Source organism: Engystomops pustulosus, chromosome 5 (genome assembly GCF_040894005.1).
Source record: "Engystomops pustulosus chromosome 5, aEngPut4.maternal, whole genome shotgun sequence".
In the NCBI taxonomy this organism is placed as follows: domain Eukaryota; kingdom Metazoa; phylum Chordata; class Amphibia; order Anura; family Leptodactylidae; genus Engystomops; species Engystomops pustulosus.
The window spans coordinates 138,030,338-138,048,389 of NC_092415.1; the positions used below are offsets into that span (position 1 = coordinate 138,030,338).

An 18,052-nucleotide genomic window follows, 5' to 3' on the forward strand; every position below is an offset into this window, starting at 1 on the left:
ACAGCACAAAAATGGGATCCTAGTGTAGTCAGCTTTTTCATGCACCTGTTGACTTTGAATGGGTAAGTTTTACGCATGACTCTGATTACATTGGGTATCATCATGGGACTCTGACTCATTGTTAGTCTTTTCATATATCATATGTTTTTCAAAAGTTCTGTCCCAGTGCTGTCAGATGTAGAGTAGGACAACACTTACAAGATAATCGAAGAAATGAGTGTAGTGCTGTGTGAGTAGTGCAGTGGAGTGTGTGCTGTGTGAGTAGTGCAGTGGAGTGTGTGCTGTGTGAGTAGTGCAGTGGAGTGTGTGCTGTGTGAGTAGTGCAGTGGAGTGTGTGCTGTGTGAGTAGTGCAGTGGCGTGTGTGCTGTGTGTGCTGTGTGAGTAGTGTAGTGGAGAGTGTGCTGTGTGAGTAGTGTAGTGGAGAGTGTGCTGTGTGAGTAGTGTAGTGGAGAGTGTGCTGTGTGAGTAGTGTAGTGGATAGTGTGCTGTGTGAGTAGTGTAGTGGAGAGTGTGCTGTGTGAGTAGTGTAGTGGAGAGTGTGCTGTGTGAGTAGTGTAGTGGAGAGTGTGCTGTGTGAGTAGTGTAGTGGAGAGTGTGCTGTGTGAGTAGTGTAGTGGAGAGTGTGCTGTGTGAGTAGTGTAGTGGAGAGTGTGCTGTGTGAGTAGTGTAGTGGAGAGTGTGCTGTGTGAGTAGTGTAGTGGAGAGTGTGCTGTGTGAGTAGTGTAGTGGAGAGTGTGCTGTGTGAGTAGTGTAGTGGAGAGTGTGCTGTGTGAGTAGTGTAGTGGAGAGTGTGCTGTGTGAGTAGTGTAGTGGAGAGTGTGCTGTGTGAGTAGTGTAGTGGAGAGTGTGCTGTGTGAGTAGTGTAGTGGAGAGTGTGCTGTGTGAGTAGTGTAGTGGAGAGTGTGCTGTGTGAGTAGTGTAGTGGAGAGTGTGCGCTGTATGAGTAGTGTAGTGGAGAGTGTGCGCTGTATGAGTGGTGTAGTGGAGAGTGTGCGCTGTATGAGTGGTGTAGTGGAGAGTGTGCGCTGTATGAGTGTAGTGTAGTGTAGTGTAGTGTGCCGTGTGAGTGGAGTGTAGTGGAGTGTAGTGTGCCGTGTGAGTGGAGTGTAGTGTGCCGTGTGAGTGGAGTGTAGTGGAGTGTAGTGTGCCGTGTGAGTGGAGTGTAGTGGAGTGTAGTGTGCCGTGTGAGTGGAGTGTAGTGGAGTGTAGTGTGCCGTGTGAGTGTAGTGTAGTGGAGTGTAGTGTGCTGTGTGTACCGTGTGAGTGTAGTGGTGTGTGCCGTGTGAGTGTAGTGTAGTGGAGTGTAGTGTGCCATGTGAGTGTAGTGTAGTGGAGTGTAGTGTGCCATGTGAGTGTAGTGTGCAGTGTGAGTGTGGTGTAGTGTGCAGTGTAGTGTAGTGTGTGTAGTGTAATGTGCTGTGTGTAGTGTAGTGTGTGTAGTGTAGTGTAGTGGAGTGTAGTGTGCCGTGTGAGTGTAGTGTAGTGGAGTGTAGTGTAGTGGAGTGTAGTGTGCCATGTGAGTGTAGTGTGCAGTATGAGTGTGGTGTAGTGTGCAGTGTAGTGTAGTGTGCCATGTGAGTGTAGTGTGCAGTGTGAGTGTGGTGTAGTGTGCAGTGTAGTGTAGTGTGTGTAGTGTAATGTGCTGTGTGTAGTGTAGTGGAGTGTGTGCCGTGTGAGTGTAGTGTAGTGTAGTGTGAGTGTAGTGTGCAGTGTGAGTGTAGTGGAGTGTGTGCCGTGTGAGTGTAGTGTGCCGTGTGAGTGTAGTGTAGTGGAGTGTAGTGGAGTGTAGTGTGGAGTGTAGTGTGCCGTGTGAGTGTAGTGTAGTGGAGTGTAGTGTGCCGTGTGAGTGTAGTGTAGTGTAGTGTAGTGGAGTGTAGTGTGCCGTGTGAGTGTAGTGTAGTGGAGTGTAGTGTGCCGTGTGAGTGTAGTGTAGTGGAGTGTAGTGTGCCGTGTGAGTGTAGTGTAGTGGAGTGTAGTGTGCCGTGTGAGTGTAGTGTAGTGGAGTGTAGTGTGCCGTGTGAGTGTAGTGTGCCGTGTGAGTGTAGTGTAGTGGAGTGTAGTGTGCCGTGTGAGTGTAGTGTAGTGGAGTGTAGTGTGCAGTGTGAGTGTGGTGTAGTGTGCAGTGTGAGTGTGGTGTAGTGTGCAGTGTAGTGTGTGTAGTGTAATGTGCTGTGTGTAGTGTAGTGGAGTGTGTGCCGTGTGAGTGTAGTGTAGTGGAGTGTGTGCCGTGTGAGTGTAGTGTAGTGGAGTGTGTGCCGTGTGAGTGTAGTGTAGTGGAGTGTGTGCCGTGTGAGTGTAGTGTAGTGGAGTGTGTGCCGTGTGAGTGTAGTGTAGTGGAGTGTGTGCCGTGTGAGTGTAGTGTAGTGGAGTGTGTGCCGTGTGAGTGTAGTGGAGTGTGTGCCGTGTGAGTGTAGTGGGGTGGAGTGTGTGCCGTGTAGTGTAGTGGAGTGTGTGCCGTGTGAGTGTAGTGGAGTGTGTGCCGTGTAGTGTAGTGGAGTGTGTGCCGTGTAGTGAAGTGGAGTGTAGTGTGCCGTGTAGTGTAGTGTAGTGGAGTGTAGTGTGCCGTGTGAGTGTAGTGTAGTGTAGTGTAGTGTGCCGTGTGAGTGTAGTGTAGTGTAGTGTGCCGTGTGAGTGTAGTGTAGTGTAGTGTTGTGGAGTGTAGTGTGCAGTGTGAGTGTAGTGTAGTATAGTGTAGTGTAGTATAGTGTAGTGTGCCGTGTGAGTGTAGTGTAGTGTGCCGTGTGAGTGTAGTGGAGTGGAGTGTAGTGTAGTGTAGTGTGCCGTGTGAGTGTAGTGTAGTGGAGTGTAGTGTGGAGTGTAGTGTAGTGTGCCGAGTGTAGTGTAGTGTAGTGTAGTGTGCCGTGTGAGTGTAGTGTAGTGTAGTGTGCCGTGTGAGTGTAGTGTAGTGTAGTGTGCCGTGTGAGTGTAGTGTAGTGTAGTGTAGTGTGCCGTGTGAGTGTAGTGTAATGTAGTGTAGTGTGCCGTGTGAGTGGAGTGTAGTGGAGTGTAGTGTGTAGTGTAGTGTGCCGTGTGAGTGGAGTGCAGTGCGCCGTGTGAGTGAAGTGGAGTGGAGTGTAGTGTAGTGTAGTGTGCCGTGTGAGTGGAGTGTAGTGTGCCGTGTGAGTGAAGTGTAGTGGAGTGTAGTGTGCCGTGTGAGTGTAGTGGAGTGGAGTGTAGTGTGCCGTGAGAGTGTAGTGGAGTGGAGTGTAGTGTGCCGTGAGAGTGGAGTGGAGTGGAGTGCAGTGTGCCGTGGAGTGTAGTGGAGTGTAGTGTGCCGTCTGAGTGGAGTGTAGTGGAGTGTAGTGTGCCGTTGGAGCAGGTAGAGAGGTACCGGACACGCCACAAACGACGGACCGTTTCGCGCTGAGAGCGCTTTTTCAGGTCTGTGACATCATATGGTGGGCAGGACCTCTGTTTATAAGCGAGTGTCGGCTCAGTCACCATGGATACTGTAAACATTACTACCACCATAGATTAAAATCAACGAGTAACTGCGTACACATGAATACAAATAGTCTTGTTAAACTAACTATTTAGACAAGTTTTAGTTTCAACACAATATTGATTAAAGGAATACATTTAACTCATTCCGGTCATTTAACCCTATCGGCCCCATGGCTCTTGTACGGATGATCCATTTTGCTTCGCGTTTGAGGAGCTCTTTATTTCTATCTCCTCCCACTGGGTTAATATTAACCTGTTCAATGCCTGCAAATCTCAATACTTCAGGATTACCTGAATGAGCATTTCTTACATGCTCAATTAGTCTCGGTGAGCCATGTCCCGTTCTTACTGAACTGAGATGTTCACGAAAACGAGTATGTAAGTGTCGAATTGTTTTTCCTATATAAAATCTACGGCACGGGCAGGTTATTACATATACAACATATTGTGATTTACAATTAATAAATTGTTTTAAAGTATGTTTTATGCCTCCCATGGTAATTTTCTTTGTGCCAAGATTAAAATTGCAATAGTTGCATTGCCCACATTTGAAATTACCCTGCGGGATATGTCGTTCAAGCCAAGTGTCCTCTCTGTCGTGGAATCTGCTATGCACTAATTCACTCCTCAACGTTTTACTGCGTCTGAAGGAGACCAGAGGTCTAGTCTCCATCGTATTTTGTAATTGTGGGTCTGCAGCTAATAGATGCCAATTTTTTGAAATTGCCGACCTAATAATATTTTCTTGTGCATTATAGGTGAAAGTAAACGTAAATCTCTGTCTTTGTGTGTCTTTTTTGTTTTGCCGAGTGGAATTTTTCCATTTAAAAAGGAGATCCGATCTTTTTATCTTCATAACTTTTGAACGAGCCTTTTTTAGTACATGTTGGGGATAGCCTCGCATTCTCAGGCGATTTTCAAGTTCATCTGCCTGAGAATTAAAGGTATCCTCCTCACTGTTGATCCTTCGTAATCGCAACAATTGACTGTAGGGAATGCCATCTTTTGTATGGAGAGGGTGAAAGCTGTTATAATGTAAGATTGAGTTAGTAGCTTTCTGCTTTCTATATATACCCTTCTGTGGATAACCCTTTTTCTCCAATAACTACTTTGACATCTAAGAATTCTAGCGATTCTTTACTGAATTTTGAGGTAAATTTCATGTTCATGTTATTCCCATTCAGGTATGTGACAAAGCTATTAAATTCGACTTCGGGACCTTCCCAAATTAAGAAGACATCGTCCACATACCTGAAAAAGGATTTAATGGAACTGACATATGGATTGTTGGTTGTAAAAACGTATCTCTCTTCAAAAACCGCCAAAAAAATATTTGCCAGGGTACAGGCGACCGGAGTCCCCATAGCGGTTCCGACCAACTGTAGGAACCACTTGCCATTGAATTCGAAAGCATTGTGTGACAGTATGAATGTTAGAGAATCACAGACAAAGTCTATAAATGACTCGCTTTTTTCGGTATTGATTAATACATCTCGCACTGCCATTACCGCAGTATTTTGAGAAATGCGAGTATACAGACTTTCAACATCTATAGATGCAATGCTGTAACTCTCCAACCATTCAATTGTTTCAAGACTCTTTAAAAAGGAATTTGTATCTTTTAAGTATGACGTAATATCCTGCAGTAATGGTCGGAGGAGCCAATCAATGTATTTAGAAAGAGGTTCTGTGAGGGACCCTATACCGGCCACGATCGGCCGGCCGGGGGGATTCGTTAAAGATTTGTGTATCTTGGGAATAAAATACCAACTTGGTTTTCGTGGAAATTGTGGTAAAAGTTTAGTGGCACGTTGTTCCGACAGGACTCCTCTCTCTACATATTTTCTAAGATGGGTTTGGAGTCCATCTTTAAATTTTTGTATAGGGTTTTTGTCTAAGGTTCTATATGTAGTGGTGTCGAATAACTGCCGGTGGGCTTCTTGGATGTAATAACTTTTATCCATGATTACCGTATTTCCCCCCTTGTCCGCAGGCTTCACTATTATGTTCTTATTAGAACGGAGAGTCTGAAGTGCTGTTCTCTCCTGAGTCGTAATGTTGTTCTTCGCACGGGGGTAGATTTGTGCATGTACATCTCTCAAGACTTGATTATAAAAGACTGCCAGTGGGGTGCCTGCGGGCAAGGGGGGAGAAAAGGTGGATTGGATGCCACCTGAGAAATTTTCAATTTCTATGGTCTCAGACTCTGCTGAGTTATCATCCTCCAATGATAACAATGTGGTGAGGACCTCTCTGTCCTCTCGGGAGTATTGGCAATGAAGATCGTCAGAGTACTGGATGACGGAATCCGATACTAGCACTTCGGAAGACATTGGAACCGCAGAAACAACTTTGCCGGTAAACCCAAGTGCATCCAAAAACAAAGACAACTCAGAGATTACAAAAAACGCATCCCCTTTAGACGAAAAATCAGAAGAGGACGTCACAGTAGAAAATCGGAAAAGAAATTTGGCAATGAAACGCAAGCAAGTATCGTGGAGAAAACAATAAATGAAGGAGAAACCAGGAATACTGAACTGAGGGAGCCCGGGGTAGTGGTGAATCTATCTAACTCACCTTTGTCACAAGACTGTATCGACCTTTTGTCCAAAGGACTCAGCTTTGCATTAGTGCAGAACTTTGACGAAGTGGACTTTGAAATAGATTTATATAAAGCAGTAAGAAAAATTAATTTGTTTAAGTGGTTTAAGAGCAATCCTTCACAACCAAGGGAAATAAAAGCAGGAGAAATACCAGCAGTTGTAGGGCCACTGGGCTTCATTGCCAATACTCCCCCCTCCCGAGAGGACAGAGAGGTCCTCACCACATTGTTATCATTGGAGGATGATAACTCAGCAGAGTCTGAGACCATAGAAATTGAAAATTTCTCAGGTGGCATCCAATCCACCTTTTCTCCCCCCTTGCCCGCAGGCACCCCACTGGCAGTCTTTTATAATCAAGTCTTGAGAGATGTACATGCACAAATCTACCCCCGTGCGAAGGACAACATTACGACTCAGGAGAGAACGGCACTTCTTACTCTCCGTTCTAATAAGAACATAATAGTGAAGCCTGCGGACAAGGGGGGAAATACGGTAATCATGGATAAAAGTTATTACATCCAAGAAGCCCACCGGCAGTTATTCGACACCACTACATATAGAACCTTAGACAAAAACCCTATACAAAAATTTAAAGATAGACTCCAAACCCATCTTAGAAAATATGTAGAGAGAGGAGTCCTGTCGGAACAACGTGCCACTAAACTTTTACCACAATTTCCACGAAAACCAAGTTGGTATTTTATTCCCAAGATACACAAATCTTTAACGAATCCCCCCGGCCGGCCGATCGTGGCCGGTATAGGGTCCCTCACAGAACCTCTTTCTAAATACATTGATTGGCTCCTCCGACCATTACTGCAGGATATTACGTCATACTTAAAAGATACAAATTCCTTTTTAAAGAGTCTTGAAACAATTGAATGGTTGGAGAGTTACAGCATTGCATCTATAGATGTTGAAAGTCTGTATACTCGCATTTCTCAAAATACTGCGGTAATGGCAGTGCGAGATGTATTAATCAATACCGAAAAGAGCGAGTCATTTATAGACTTTGTCTGTGATTCTCTAACATTCATACTGTCACACAATGCTTTCGAATTCAATGGCAAGTGGTTCCTACAGTTGGTCGGAACCGCTATGGGGACTCCGGTCGCCTGTACCCTGGCAAATATTTTTTTGGCGGTTTTTGAAGAGAGATACGTTTTTACAACCAACAATCCATATGTCAGTTCCATTAAATCCTTTTTCAGGTATGTGGACGATGTCTTCTTAATTTGGGAAGGTCCCGAAGTCGAATTTAATAGCTTCGTCACATACCTGAATGGGAATAACATGAACATGAAATTTACCTCAAAATTCAGTAAAGAATCACTAGAATTCTTAGATGTCAAAGTAGTTATTGGAGAAAAAGGGTTATCCACAGAAGGGTATATATAGAAAGCAGAAAGCTACTAACTCAATCTTACATTATAACAGCTTTCACCCTCTCCATACAAAAGATGGCATTCCCTACAGTCAATTGTTGCGATTACGAAGGATCAACAGTGAGGAGGATACCTTTAATTCTCAGGCAGATGAACTTGAAAATCGCCTGAGAATGCGAGGCTATCCCCAACATGTACTAAAAAAGGCTCGTTCAAAAGTTATGAAGATAAAAAGATCGGATCTCCTTTTTAAACGGAAAAATTCCACTCGGCAAAACAAAAAAGACACACAAAGACAGAGATTTACGTTTACTTTCACCTATAATGCACAAGAAAATATTATTAGGTCGGCAATTTCAAAAAATTGGCATCTATTAGCTGCAGACCCCCTCTGGTCTCCTTCAGACGCAGTAAAACGTTGAGGAGTGAATTAGTGCATAGCAGATTCCACGACAGAGAGGACACTTGGCTTGAACGACATATCCCGCAGGGTAATTTCAAATGTGGGCAATGCAACTATTGCAATTTTAATCTTGGCACAAAGAAAATTACCATGGGAGGCATAAAACATACTTTAAAACAATTTATTAATTGTAAATCACAATATGTTGTATATGTAATAACCTGCCCGTGCCGTAGATTTTATATAGGAAAAACAATTAGACACTTACATACTCGTTTTCGTGAACATCTCAGTTCAGTAAGAACGGGACATGGCTCACCGAGACTAATTGAGCATGTAAGAAATGCTCATTCAGGTAATCCTGAAGTATTGAGATTTGCAGGCATTGAACAGGTTAATATTAACCCAGTGGGAGAAGATAGAAATAAAGAGCTCCTCAAACGCGAAGCAAAATGGATCATCCGTACAAGAGCCATGGGGCCGATAGGGTTAAATGACCGGAATGAGTTAAATGTATTCCTTTAATCAATATTGTGTTGAAACTAAAACTTGTCTAAATAGTTAGTTTAACAAGACTATTTGTATTCATGTGTACGCAGTTGCTCGTTGATTTTAATCTATGGTGGTAGTAATGTTTACAGTATCCACGGTGACTGAGCCGACACTCGCTTATAAACAGAGGTCCTGCCCACCATATGATGTCACAGACCTGAAAAAGCGCTCTAAGCGCGAAACGGTCCGTCGTTTGTGGCGTGTCCGGTACCTCTCTACCTGCTCCAACCGGCTGAAATAAACCTTCACGTTGTGGTGAGTGACCGTCTCTTCTTCATTATTTGTAGTGGAGTGTAGTGTGCCGTGTGAGTGAAGTGTAGTGGAGTGTGCCGTGTGAGTGTAGTGTAGTGGAGTGTAGTGTGCCGTGTGAGTGTAGTGTAGTGGAGTGTAGTGTGCCGTGTGAGTGGAGTGTAGTGTGCCGTGTGAGTGGAGTGTAGTGGAGTGTAGTGTGCCGTGTGAGTGGAGTGTAGTGTAGTGTGCCGTGTGAGTGGAGTGTAGTGTGTCGTTTGAGTGTAGTGGAGTGTGGAGTGTGTGCAGTGTACTGTGTGTAGTGTAGTGTGCCGTGTGAGTGTAGTGTAGTGTGCCGTGTAGTGTAGTGGAGTGTAGTGTGCCGTGTGAGTGGAGTGTAGTGTGTCGTTTGAGTGTAGTGGAGTGTGGAGTGTGTGCAGTGTACTGTGTGTAGTGTAGTGTGCCGTGTGAGTGTAGTGTAGTGTGCCGTGTAGTGTAGTGGAGTGTAGTGTGCCGTGTGAGTGGAGTGTAGTGTGGAGTGTAGTGTAGTGTGCCGTGTGAGTGGAGTGGAGTGTAGTGTAGTGTAGTGTGCCGTGTGAGTGGAGTGGAGTGTAGTGTAGTGTAGTGTGCCGTGTGAGTGTAGTGGAGTGTAGTGTGCCGTGTGAGTGTAGTGTAGTGTGCCGTGTGAGTGTAGTGTAGTGGAGTGTAGTGCGCCGTGTGAGTGTAGTGTAGTGTAGTGTAGTGTGCCGTGTGAGTGGAGTGTAGTGTAGTGTGCCGTGTGAGTGGAGTGGAGTGTAGTGTGCCGTGTGAGTGGAGTGTAGTGGAGTGTGGAGTGTAGTGTGCCGTGTGAGTGGAGTGTAGTGTGGAGTGTAGTGTGCCGTGTGAGTGGAGTGTAGTGTGGAGTGTAGTGTGCCGTGTGAGTGGAGTGTAGTGTAGTGTAGTGTGCCGTGTGAGTGGAGTGTAGTGTAGTGTAGTGTGCCGTGTGAGTGGAGTGTAGTGTAGTGGAGTGTGCCGTGTGAGTGGAGGGTAGTGGAGTGTAGTGTAGTGTGCCGTGTGAGTGGAGTGTAGTGGAGTGTAGTGTGCCGTGTGAGTGGAGTGTAGTGGAGTGTAGTGTAGTGTAGTGTGCCGTGTGAGTGGAGTGTAGTGGAGTGTAGTGTAGTGTAGTGTGCCGTGTGAGTGGAGTGTAGTGTGCCGTGTGCGTGGAGTGTAGTGTAGTGTAGTGTGCCGTGTGAGTGTAGTGGAGTGTAGTGTGCCGTGTGAGTGGAGTGTAGTGGAGTGTAGTGTGCCGTGTGAGTGGAGTGGAGTGTGCCGTGTGAGTGGAGTGGAGTGTGCCGTGTGAGTGGAGTGTAGTGTGCCGTGTGAGTGGAGTGTAGTGTGCCGTGTGAGTGGAGTGTAGTGTGCCGTGTGAGTGGAGTGTAGTGTGCCGTGTGAGTGGAGTGTAGTGTGCCGTGTGAGTGTAGTGTAGTGTGCCGTGTGAGTGTAGTGTGCCGTGTGAGTGGAGTGTAGTGTAGTGTGCCGTGTGAGTGGAGTGTAGTGTAGTGTGCCGTGTGAGTGGAGTGTAGTGTAGTGTGCCGTGTGAGTGGAGTGTAGTGTAGTGTGCCGTGTGAGTGGAGTGTAGTGTGCCGTGTGAGTGGAGTGTAGTGTGCCGTGTGAGTGGAGTGGAGTGGAGTGTAGTGTGCCATGTGAGTGGAGTGTAGTGTAGTGTGCCGTGTGAGTGGAGTGTAGTGTGCCCTGTGAGTGGAGTGTAGTGGAGTGTAGTGTGCCGTGTGAGTGGAGTGTAGTGTGCCGTGTGAGTGTATTGTAGTGGAGTATAGTGTATTGTAGTGGAGTGTGCCGTGTGAGTGGAGTGTAGTGTGCCGTGTGAGTGGAGTGGAGAGTAGTGTGCCGTGTGAGTGGAGTGGAGAGTAGTGTGCCGTGTGAGTGGAGTGGAGTGGAGTGTGCCGTGTGAGTGGAGTGGAGTGGAGTGTGCCGTGTGAGTGAAGTGTATTGTAGTGTAGTGTGCCGTGTGAGTGGAGTGTAGTGTGCCGTGTGAGTGGAGTGGAGTGGAGTGTGCCGTGTGAGTGGAGTGGAGTGTGCCGTGTGAGTGGAGTGGAGTGTGCCGTGTGAGTGGAGTGGAGTGGAGTGTGCCGTGTGAGTGGAGTGGAGTGGAGTGTGCCGTGTGAGTGGAGTGGAGTGGAGTGTGCCGTGTGAGTGGAGTGGAGTGTGCCGTGTGAGTGGAGTGGAGTGTGCCGTGTGAGTGGAGTGGAGTGTGCCGTGTGAGTGGAGTGGAGTGTGCCGTGTGAGTGGAGTGGAGTGTGCCGTGTGAGTGGAGTGGAGTGGTGTGTGCCGTGTGAGTGGAGTGGAGTGGAGTGTGCCGTGTGAGTGGAGTGGAGTGTAGTGTGCCGTGTGAGTGGAGTGGAGTGGAGTGTAGTGTGCCGTGTGAGTGGAGTGGAGTGTAGTGTGCCGTGTGAGTGGAGTGGAGTGGAGTGTAGTGTGCCGTGTGAGTGGAGTGGAGTGTAGTGTGCCGTGTGAGTGGAGTGGAGTGTAGTGTGCCGTGTGAGTGGAGTGGAGTGTAGTGTGCCGTGTGAGTGGAGTGGAGTGTAGTGTGCCGTGTGAGTGGAGTGGAGTGTAGTGTGCCGTGTGAGTGGAGTGGAGTGTAGTGTGCCGTGTGAGTGGAGTGGAGTGTAGTGTGCCGTGTGAGTGGAGTGGAGTGTAGTGTGCCGTGTGAGTGGAGTGGAGTGTAGTGTGCCGTGTGAGTGGAGTGGAGTGTAGTGTGCCGTGTGAGTGGAGTGGAGTGTAGTGTGCCGTGTGAGTGGAGTGGAGTGTAGTGTGCCGTGTGAGTGGAGTGGAGTGTAGTGTGCCGTGTGAGTGGAGTGGAGTGTAGTGTGCCGTGTGAGTGGAGTGGAGTGTAGTGTGCCGTGTGAGTGGAGTGGAGTGTAGTGTGCCGTGTGAGTGGAGTGGAGTGGAGTGTGCCGTGTGAGTGGAGTGGAGTGGAGTGTGCCGTGTGAGTGGAGTGGAGTGTAGTGTGCCGTGTGAGTGCAGTGGAGTGTAGTGTGCCGTGTGAGTGCAGTGGAGTGTAGTGTGCCGTGTGAGTGGAGTGGAGTGTACTGTTCCGTGTGAGTGGAGTGTAGTGTAGTGTGCCGTGTGAGTGGAGTGGAGTGTAGTGTGCCGTGTGAGTGGAGTGGAGTGTAGTGTGCCGTGTGAGTGGAGTGGAGTGTAGTGTGCCGTGTGAGTGGAGTGGAGTGTAGTGTGCCGTGTGAGTGTAGTGGAGTGTAGTGTGCCGTGTGAGTGTAGTGGAGTGTAGTGTGCCGTGTGAGTGTAGTGGAGTGTAGTGTGCCGTGTGAGTGTAGTGGAGTGTAGTGTGCCGTGTGAGTGTAGTGGAGTGTAGTGTGCCGTGTGAGTGTAGTGGAGTGTAGTGTGCCGTGTGAGTGGAGTGTAGTGTGCCGTGTGAGTGGAGTGGAGTGTGCCGTGTGAGTGGAGTGTAGTGTGCCGTGTGAGTGTAGTGGAGTGGAGTGTAGTGTGCCGTGTGAGTGTAGTGGAGTGTAGTGTGCCGTGTGAGTTTAGTGGAGTGGAGTGTAGTGTGCCGTGTGAGTGGAGTGGAGTGTAGTGTGCCGTGTGAGTGTAGTGGAGTGGAGTGTAGTGTGCCGTGTGAGTGTAGTGGAGTGTAGTGTGCCGTGTGAGTGTAGTGGAGTGTAGTGTGCCGTGTGAGTGGAGTGTAGTGTGCCGTGTGAGTGGAGTGTAGTGTGCCGTGTGAGTGGAGTGTAGTGTGCCGTGTGAGTGGAGTGGAGTGTAGTGTGCCGTGTGAGTGGAGTGGAGTGTACTGTTCCGTGTGAGTGGAGTGTAGTGTAGTGTGCCGTGTGAGTGGAGTGGAGTGTAGTGTGCCGTGTGAGTGGAGTGGAGTGTAGTGTGCCGTGTGAGTGGAGTGGAGTGTAGTGGAGTGTAGTGTGCCGTGTAAGTGGAGTGGAGTGTAGTGTGCCGTGTAAGTGGAGTGGAGTGTAGTGTGCCGTGTGTGTAGTGGAGTGTAGTGGAGAGGAGTGTAGTGGAGTGTGCCGTGTGAGTGGAGTGTAGTGTGCCGTGTAAGTGTAGTGGAGTGTAGTGTGCCGTGTGAGTGTAGTGGAGTGTACTGTGCCGTGTGAGTGTAGTGGAGTGTGCCGTGTGAGTGTAGTGGAGTGGAGTGTAGTGTGCCGTGTGAGTGTAGTGGAGTGGAGTGTAGTGTGCCGTGTGAGTGTAGTGGAGTGGAGTGTAGTGTGCCGTGTGAGTGTAGTGGAGTGTAGTGTGCCGTGTAGTGTAGTGGAGTGTGCCGTGTGAGTGTAGTGGAGTGGAGTGGAGTGTAGTGTGCCGTGTGAGTGTAGTGGAGTGTAGTGTGCCGTGTGAGTGTAGTGGAGTGGAGTGTAGTGTGCCGTGTGAGTGTAGTGGAGTGGAGTGTAGTGTGCCGTGTGAGTGTAGTGGAGTGTAGTGTGCCGTGTGAGTGTAGTGGAGTGTAGTGTGCCGTGTGAGTGTAGTGGAGTGTAGTGTGCCGTGTGAGTGTAGTGGAGTGTAGTGTGCCGTGTGAGTGTAGTGGAGTGTAGTGTGCCGTGTGAGTGTAGTGGAGTGTAGTGTGCCGTGTGAGTGGAGTGGAGTGTGCCGTGTGAGTGGAGTGTAGTGTGCCGTGTGAGTGGAGTGGAGTGGAGTGTAGTGTGCCGTGTGAGTGTAGTGGAGTGTAGTGTGCCGTGTGAGTTTAGTGGAGTGGAGTGTAGTGTGCCGTGTGAGTGGAGTGGAGTGTAGTGTGCCGTGTGAGTGTAGTGGAGTGGAGTGTAGTGTGCCGTGTGAGTGTAGTGGAGTGGAGTGTAGTGTGCCGTGTGAGTGTAGTGGAGTGGAGTGTAGTGTAGTGTGCCGTGTGAGTGTAGTGGAGTGGAGTGTAGTGTAGTGTGCCGTGTGAGTGTAGTGGAGTGTAGTGTGCCGTGTGAGTGTAGTGGAGTGGAGTGTAGTGTGCCGTGTGAGTGTAGTGTAGTGGAGTGTAGTGTGCCGTGTGAGTGTAGTGTAGTGGAGTGTAGTGTGCCGTGTGAGTGTAGTGTAGTGGAGTGTAGTGTGCCGTGTGAGTGTAGTGTAGTGGAGTGTAGTGTGCCGTGTGAGTGTAGTGGAGTGTAGTGGAGTGTAGTGTGCCGTGTGAGTGTAGTGGAGTGTAGTGTAGTGTAGTGTGCCGTGTGAGTGTAGTGGAGTGTAGTGTGCCGTGTGAGTGGAGTGTAGTGTAGTGTGCCGTGTGAGTGGAGTGTAGTGTAGTGTGCCGTGTGAGTGGAGTGTAGTGTAGTGTGCCGTGTGAGTGGAGTGTAGTGTAGTGTGCCGTGTGAGTGGAGTGTAGTGTAGTGTGCCGTGTGAGTGGAGTGTAGTGTAGTGTGCCGTGTGAGTGGAGTGTAGTGTAGTGTGCCGTGTGAGTGGAGTGTAGTGTAGTGTGCCGTGTGAGTGGAGTGTAGTGTAGTGTGCCGTGTGAGTGGAGTGTAGTGGAGTGTAGTGTGCCGTGTGAGTGGAGTGTAGTGGAGTGTAGTGTAGTGTAGTGTGCCGTGTGAGTGGAGTGTAGTGGAGTGTAGTGTAGTGTAGTGTGCCGTGTGAGTGGAGTGTAGTGGAGTGTAGTGTGCCGTGTGCGTGGAGTGTAGTGTAGTGTAGTGTGCCGTGTGAGTGTAGTGGAGTGTAGTGTGCCGTGTGAGTGGAGTGTAGTGGAGTGTAGTGTGCCGTGTGAGTGGAGTGGAGTGTGCCGTGTGAGTGGAGTGGAGTGTGCCGTGTGAGTGGAGTGTAGTGTGCCGTGTGAGTGGAGTGTAGTGTGCCGTGTGAGTGGAGTGTAGTGTGCCGTGTGAGTGTAGTGTAGTGTGCTGTGTGAGTGGAGTGTAGTGTGCCGTGTGAGTGTAGTGTAGTGTGCTGTGTGAGTGTAGTGTGCCGTGTGAGTGGAGTGTAGTGTAGTGTGCCGTGTGAGTGGAGTGTAGTGTAGTGTGCCGTGTGAGTGGAGTGTAGTGTAGTGTGCCGTGTGAGTGGAGTGTAGTGTGCCGTGTGAGTGGAGTGTAGTGTGCCGTGTGAGTGGAGTGGAGTGGAGTGTAGTGTGCCATGTGAGTGGAGTGTAGTGTAGTGTGCCGTGTGAGTGGAGTGTAGTGTGCCCTGTGAGTGGAGTGTAGTGGAGTGTAGTGTGCCGTGTGAGTGGAGTGTAGTGTGCCGTGTGAGTGTATTGTAGTGGAGTATAGTGTATTGTAGTGGAGTGTGCCGTGTGAGTGGAGTGTAGTGTGCCGTGTGAGTGGAGTGGAGAGTAGTGTGCCGTGTGAGTGGAGTGGAGAGTAGTGTGCCGTGTGAGTGGAGTGGAGTGGAGTGTGCCGTGTGAGTGGAGTGGAGTGGAGTGTGCCGTGTGAGTGAAGTGTATTGTAGTGTAGTGTGCCGTGTGAGTGGAGTGTAGTGTGCCGTGTGAGTGGAGTGTAGTGTGCCGTGTGAGTGGAGTGGAGTGGAGTGTGCCGTGTGAGTGGAGTGGAGTGTGCCGTGTGAGTGGAGTGGAGTGTGCCGTGTGAGTGGAGTGGAGTGGAGTGTGCCGTGTGAGTGGAGTGGAGTGGAGTGTGCCGTGTGAGTGGAGTGGAGTGGAGTGTGCCGTGTGAGTGGAGTGGAGTGTGCCGTGTGAGTGGAGTGGAGTGTGCCGTGTGAGTGGAGTGGAGTGTGCCGTGTGAGTGGAGTGGAGTGTGCCGTGTGAGTGGAGTGGAGTGTGCCGTGTGAGTGGAGTGGAGTGGTGTGTGCCGTGTGAGTGGAGTGGAGTGGAGTGTGCCGTGTGAGTGGAGTGGAGTGTAGTGTGCCGTGTGAGTGGAGTGGAGTGGAGTGTGCCGTGTGAGTGGAGTGGAGTGGAGTGTAGTGTGCCGTGTGAGTGGAGTGGAGTGTAGTGTGCCGTGTGAGTGGAGTGGAGTGGAGTGTAGTGTGCCGTGTGAGTGGAGTGGAGTGTAGTGTGCCGTGTGAGTGGAGTGGAGTGTAGTGTGCCGTGTGAGTGGAGTGGAGTGTAGTGTGCCGTGTGAGTGGAGTGGAGTGTAGTGTGCCGTGTGAGTGGAGTGGAGTGTAGTGTGCCGTGTGAGTGGAGTGGAGTGTAGTGTGCCGTGTGAGTGGAGTGGAGTGTAGTGTGCCGTGTGAGTGGAGTGGAGTGTAGTGTGCCGTGTGAGTGGAGTGGAGTGTAGTGTGCCGTGTGAGTGGAGTGGAGTGTAGTGTGCCGTGTGAGTGGAGTGGAGTGTAGTGTGCCGTGTGAGTGGAGTGGAGTGTACTGTTCCGTGTGAGTGGAGTGTAGTGTAGTGTGCCGTGTGAGTGGAGTGGAGTGTAGTGTGCCGTGTGAGTGGAGTGGAGTGTAGTGTGCCGTGTGAGTGGAGTGGAGTGTAGTGTGCCGTGTGAGTGGAGTGGAGTGTAGTGTGCCGTGTGAGTGTAGTGGAGTGTAGTGTGCCGTGTGAGTGTAGTGTGCCGTGTGAGTGTAGTGGAGTGTAGTGTGCCGTGTGAGTGTAGTGGAGTGTAGTGTGCCGTGTGAGTGGAGTGTAGTGTGCCGTGTGAGTGGAGTGTGCCGTGTGAGTGGAGTGTAGTGTGCCGTGTGAGTGTAGTGGAGTGGAGTGTAGTGTGCCGTGTGAGTGTAGTGGAGTGTAGTGTGCCGTGTGAGTTTAGTGGAGTGGAGTGTAGTGTGCCGTGTGAGTGGAGTGGAGTGTAGTGTGCCGTGTGAGTGTAGTGGAGTGGAGTGTAGTGTGCCGTGTGAGTGTAGTGGAGTGGAGTGTAGTGTGCCGTGTGAGTGTAGTGGAGTGTAGTGTGCCGTGTGAGTGTAGTGGAGTGTAGTGTGCCGTGTGAGTGGAGTGTAGTGTGCCGTGTGAGTGGAGTGTAGTGTGCCGTGTGAGTGGAGTGTAGTGTGCCGTGTGAGTGGAGTGGAGTGTAGTGTGCCGTGTGAGTGGAGTGTAGTGGAGTGTAGTGTGCCGTGTAAGTGGAGTGGAGTGTAGTGTGCCGTGTAAGTGGAGTGGAGTGTAGTGTGCCGTGTGTGTAGTGGAGTGTAGTGGAGAGGAGTGTAGTGGAGTGTGCCGTGTAAGTGTAGTGGAGTGTAGTGTGCCGTGTGAGTGTAGTGGAGTGTACTGTGCCGTGTGAGTGTAGTGGAGTGTGCCGTGTGAGTGTAGTGGAGTGGAGTGTAGTGTGCCGTGTGAGTGTAGTGGAGTGGAGTGTAGTGTGCCGTGTGAGTGTAGTGGAGTGGAGTGTAGTGTGCCGTGTGAGTGTAGTGGAGTGTAGTGTGCCGTGTAGTGTAGTGGAGTGTGCCGTGTGAGTGTAGTGGAGTGGAGTGGAGTGTAGTGTGCCGTGTGAGTGTAGTGGAGTGGAGTGTGCCGTGTGAGTGTAGTGGAGTGGAGTGTAGTGTGCCGTGTGAGTGTAGTGGAGTGGAGTGTGCCGTGTGAGTGTAGTGGAGTGTAGTGTGCCGTGTGAGTGTAGTGGAGTGTAGTGTGCCGTGTGAGTGTAGTGGAGTGTAGTGTGCCGTGTGAGTGTAGTGGAGTGTAGTGTGCCGTGTGAGTGTAGTGGAGTGTAGTGTGCCGTGTGAGTGTAGTGGAGTGTAGTGTGCCGTGTGAGTGGAGTGTAGTTTGCCGTGTGAGTGGAGTGGAGTGTGCCGTGTGAGTGGAGTGTAGTGTGCCGTGTGAGTGGAGTGGAGTGGAGTGTAGTGTGCCGTGTGAGTGTAGTGGAGTGTAGTGTGCCGTGTGAGTTTAGTGGAGTGGAGTGTAGTGTGCCGTGTGAGTGGAGTGGAGTGTAGTGTGCCGTGTGAGTGTAGTGGAGTGGAGTGTAGTGTGCCGTGTGAGTGGAGTGTAGTGTAGTGTGCCGTGTGAGTGGAGTGTAGTGTAGTGTGCCGTGTGAGTGGAGTGTAGTGTAGTGTGCCGTGTGAGTGGAGTGTAGTGTAGTGTGCCGTGTGAGTGGAGTGTAGTGTAGTGTGCCGTGTGAGTGGAGTGTAGTGTAGTGTGCCGTGTGAGTGGAGTGTAGTGTAGTGTGCCGTGTGAGTGGAGTGTAGTGTAGTGTGCCGTGTGAGTGGAGTGTAGTGTAGTGTGCCGTGTGAGTGGAGTGTAGTGTAGTGTGCCGTGTGAGTGGAGTGTAGTGTAGTGTGCCGTGTGAGTGGAGTGTAGTGTAGTGTGCCGTGTGAGTGGAGTGTAGTGTAGTGTAGGGTAGTTGAGTGTAGTGTAGTGTAGGGTAGTTGAGTGGAGTGTAGTGTAGTGTAGGGTAGTTGAGTGTAGTGTAGTGTAGTGTAGGGTAGTTGAGTGTAGTGTAGTGTAGTGTAGGGTAGTTGAGTGTAGTGTAGTGGAGTGTAGTGTGCCGTGTGAGTGTAGTGGAGTGTAGTGTAGTGTAGGGTAGTTGAGTGTAGTGTAGTGTAGGGTAGTTGAGTGTAGTGTAGTGTAGGGTAGTTGAGTGTAGTGTAGTGTAGGGTAGTTGAGTGTAGTGTAGTGTAGGGTAGTTGAGTGTAGTGTAGGGTAGT

General features: G+C 49.7%; 1 protein-coding gene across 4 annotated transcripts in view; it reads right to left on the bottom strand.

Annotated features, from left to right (window-relative positions):
- The window catches only part of FIGNL1 (fidgetin like 1), a 40,314-nt gene that overhangs the window by 11,488 nt on the left and 10,774 nt on the right, over positions 1 to 18,052 (bottom strand). The window lies entirely within an intron of this gene.